Source organism: Lolium rigidum, chromosome 6 (genome assembly GCF_022539505.1).
Source record: "Lolium rigidum isolate FL_2022 chromosome 6, APGP_CSIRO_Lrig_0.1, whole genome shotgun sequence".
Classification (NCBI taxonomy): Eukaryota; Viridiplantae; Streptophyta; class Magnoliopsida; order Poales; family Poaceae; genus Lolium; species Lolium rigidum.
This window is the reverse complement of record NC_061513.1, coordinates 291,068,963-291,073,222: the sequence shown is the minus strand read 5'-3', so window position 1 is coordinate 291,073,222 and position 4,260 is coordinate 291,068,963. Positions and strand designations below refer to the sequence as shown.

The 4,260-nt window shown below is 49.1% G+C and overlaps 1 long non-coding RNA gene across 1 annotated transcript; it reads right to left on the bottom strand.

The window, feature by feature from the left end:
• Positions 1–567: 567 nt before the first annotated feature.
• On the bottom strand, positions 568–2,430 carry LOC124658995. Its single transcript, XR_006989402.1, has 4 exons — positions 2,376–2,430; positions 2,167–2,297; positions 1,469–1,592; positions 568–673 (listed from the first exon to the last, which is right to left on the bottom strand). It is a non-coding gene; the product is annotated as an uncharacterized LOC124658995 (long non-coding RNA).
• Positions 2,431–4,260: the final 1,830 nt, after the last annotated feature.

Sequence of the window (4,260 nt, the reverse complement as noted above, 5' to 3'; positions counted from 1 at the left end):
AGGGTGAGCATACAGTTACAGAAAAAAGAATTCTAAAATTTAAAATTAACATCAACACCATGTTACGGAAAAAGGATAACTGGAAGTAGCACTAAGAAATTGCTCATCTAGCTAGAAGTACATATTTCCATGAATCTCACTCTAGGATTCGTTACAAACTTCAAGCAGGCATGCATCTTCATTGGCAGATAAACATTTCTGTGCATTCACAATTGACAGAGCAATGTACGGGAGATCTATTGCTCACGAAAAAAATTCTACCTTTATGAGGCACGTTGAAACTTGGGATAGACCAGCTAGACCTGCAGCTCTGCCATCAAGCCTCCAAGCCGACATCCCTGCAACCGCTGCAAGCTTCGCGGCCCTCCCGCCGGCCAAGGTCACCAGAAGTCGCCAAGAGCCACCGTGGCGCCATCTCTTTCTTCTCGGCTTCAGTAGGCCCCTATCACACATGTGAAGATGATCATTATAGGGTAATTCTTGTGAGGTGCAGTATGAACACTTAAGTAAGATGAGCTGCAAGCCGAACTTGGCCACCGGAAAATGTCGTATGAACAAGATTCAGTACCTGGGATTGATGTGTGGAAGATTGTCACCATAAGGTTCCGCTTGAGGAGCAGACTGGGGCATTTGATGGCTGTAGTCGTGAGTTCCATATGCATGATAAATTGACCTGCTTAACAAAATATAGTTCAGTACAAAACTCAAAGCTCCAGCCGAATTATAGCAGTCTAATACTCAGCACGATCATTTATACATGTACAGAGTCATGCAATTACTAAAATATGATCAAGAATTAAGTAGTTTATCCAGCATGGTAAATATAAGTATTTTCAGCGACTGCAATTACTAGAAAATGACCAGGGCATGATTTAAAAAAAAAAATAGGACTAGGTTCAGGTTTGTCAAATAAGACTGATTGGTCAATTAAGGTTTACATTTACGCAATGAGAGAAACATCAACACACTGAACCATTAGAATCGTCTTGCTTCTAAAATTTCCAGGTACGAAACATGTATTCCCGCGATCAGCAAAAGGTCCCTATATGTGACCCCATTGCTGGCATACAGAGATCACCAAGTTGGCCATTTTACTAGTGACAGCAGCAAATAAACCGTATAATGCCAAATATTCAGAACAGGGCTACAAATGAAGTGGGACAGCGCCGCCAATCAGCAGCAGCCTAATAACGCTAGCTTGGGGCTGCGGCAGCGCCGACGCCACCGGCATAACAACACACGGGTGCTGAGCCGCGACGGCTCTCCTCGGCCATTTGGATATCCACCCCATCCGCGAATGCACAGGGTGAGCATGCATACAATTCGCTGTGATCGAGCAAGAAGAGATACTACAAGGTCGAAATGAAAATGGTGAGCCACTAGATGGATAGAGAGGCAGGCTACTTTGCAGCTGGAGCGATTGCGGGGAAAAGGAAATTACAACGGAACAGGGGGGCGAAGAACGGACCTGTAATTTGGTGGCGGAAGAGCTCCTCCTAGTTGAGGTGGGAGTGGACGAGCCCTTCTTAGTGAAGGTACCAGGAGGTAGCGCACCCTCGCAGCAGCTCTCCACACCAAGAACACAACCAGTCCTTGTTACATTTACGCAAAAAGAGAAACATCAACACACTAAGCCATTAGAATGATCTTGCTTCTAAAATGTTGAGCTACAAAACATACATCCATGTGAATCAGCAAAAGGTCCCTATACGTGACCTCATTGCGGGCATACAGAGATCAACAAGTTGGCCATTCTACTAGTGACACCAGCAGATATCGTACAAAGCCAAAAATTCGGAACAGGGCTACAGATGAAGTGAGCCAGCGCCGCCAATCGGCAGCGCCCTAACAACGCACGCTTGGGGCTGACGGCTTCGCCGACGCCACCACCGGCATATATATAACAACGCGCGCAAGGGTGCTGCGCCGCGACGGCTCTCCTCGGCCATTCGGGTATCCACCCACCCGCGCGCGAATGCGCAGGGTGAGCATGCACACATTCGCCACCGCGATCCAGCAAGAAGCGAAACACTACAACAAGGTCGAAACGGAAATGCTGGGGCGCTAGATGCACAAAGAGAGGCCAGGCGGGCTACTTTGCGGCTGGAGCGATTATGGGGATCGGAAAGGAAAAACTAGAATGGAACATGGGGGTGGGGAAAGGACCTGTAATTTGGTGGGCGGAAGAGGTCGGAGTGGACGATCTAGCCCTTCTGCGTGGTCGTCGGACGCCGGCCGGCCGGCCTCTCCACCAGGAGGAGCTGTGGGTAGGCCGTCTTTGATCTGCTTCCGCTTACCTGAACAGGGCAGGAGCATGAGCATGACGAAATTAATCGAGGTGTGCAGGCGGAGAGGGGACGGGGTCCGGAGGTTACCGTGGTGGGTGAGGTCGACGCGCGTGGTCGCCGTGGAGAAGGTTGTCGCTCCACCCCGATGCAGCGCCGGCCGGATTCAGCATTGGCTGTTGGTTGGTCGCCACGGGTGCCGCGCGCGTCAAGACGGGGATGCGGCGGATGGGGAGCACGTACATCTGCGGCGGGACGGCGGCGCCGCAGCTCCAGCCGCTGCGAGGTCTGGCCGGGAGGATGGTCGCCGGAGCGGGATGGGCCGCGTCGACGGCGGGACGCCGGGGTTCCGCCCGCGTGTGGGCGCGATTGAATGCGCGACGGACTTGGTCGGCCGGCTAGGGTTCCGCGAGGGGCGCGATTGAATGCACCGGAGCTGCGGTGGTCGGCGACGAGCAGGGTTGGGTAGGCTGCGGTGGTCGGCGCGGGGTTGGGAGAGAAAATGGTGACCGCCATGTTGGTTGGGAGAGAAAGCTGAAGATATTAACTGTACCCAAAATTGCAGGTACGCAATAAGTTACCTTCCCTCACCGCATACACTTGCAACCAATACGGACTACCTAACCAACTCAACTCAACTCAACTCAGTGCCGCCCAATCTTCGAAAATTTGACACGAAATCTCTCCGGTGATTTGTTCCTTAATTTTACTCTCCTTCTCTGGCAACGCAATAACTAGCATTCCTTCTCCGCTGCAGCCAAATTACTGCTTTCCAATATTGCACCACGATTATATTAAGGAGAGGTTGCAGCGAAAATTACTACGTACTACTTTCCAAATCTTGCTGATACCGGAAAATCTCCCGGTACTTAAAATCGTGGTTTCTTGTTGCACGAAATCTCTCCTCATCAAGAGACACATATAAAGCCATTCCTTAATTCACAAGACGCCAATCAATCCGTGTCTCTCAGATTTTGGGAATTTGATTGACAGCTTATATCAAGGAAGGACGTCGATCGTCCATAGCTTTAACTGCTCCCGAATTTTCCAGGACAAGGTGGAAAGGGAAGCAGGGGTAATTTCATAAATGTAACAAATCATCTGGCTCAAATCCAAACACATCGAATTTCAGATCCATCAATATAGGCACAACTAAGATTCTGCACGGAGACACCAGCGACGATGTGTATCCTCTTTCATAATCATTAACACATGCATGTCCAAATCGACCGCGAGAGAAATTTAAAAACAAGTAAAATAAAAATAGACTCACCTACTTATCCCGTGTAACACCTCGGCGGCGAGAGGAGGTTTGAACAGCGGCCGACGGAGTTGAGCCGGGGCATATGGGTGAGAGAGAAGACCGTCGGAGTTGCGCGATGATTGGATGCTGACGTAGATGTCGCGGAAAAGCGGTCTTAGCTGTCGTCGCTCTTCGCCGCGTCCGGATACTAATCGTCGAAGACGAAAAAAAGCTTTGGGGTACGTTCCAAGGATGACTATCTCCGCGGCGGTCGATCTACGACGTCTCCATTGATCCTCCAACGCCGGCATATTTTATTTGTGTTTTAGTTTACCGGAAGAGGGAATTAGGGATATAGTAGAGTAATTAACGGTCTTTATTGTTTTGGTTGGCTATTAACGCATTTGACGCTCTTCTACGTGTTGATTAATCTGCGCCTATGTTAATGCGTATATTTTTGGGCTCCTCAAAAATATCTCCTCATCAAGAGCCACATAAAGTCATTCCTTAATTCACGACGCCAATCAAGAGCCGATCTTTGGAATGTCTATGATTAAGGAGAGGTTGCAGCGAAATTACTATACTTTCCAATCTGTTGGTAAAATCATGGTTTCTAGTTGCACGAAATCTCGGTAAAGTCATTTCTTAATTCACGAGGCCAATTAAGAGCTGATTTTTCACAAGCCCACAGCTTTAGCTGCTCCCGGTTTTCGATATTTTGGGAATTTGACG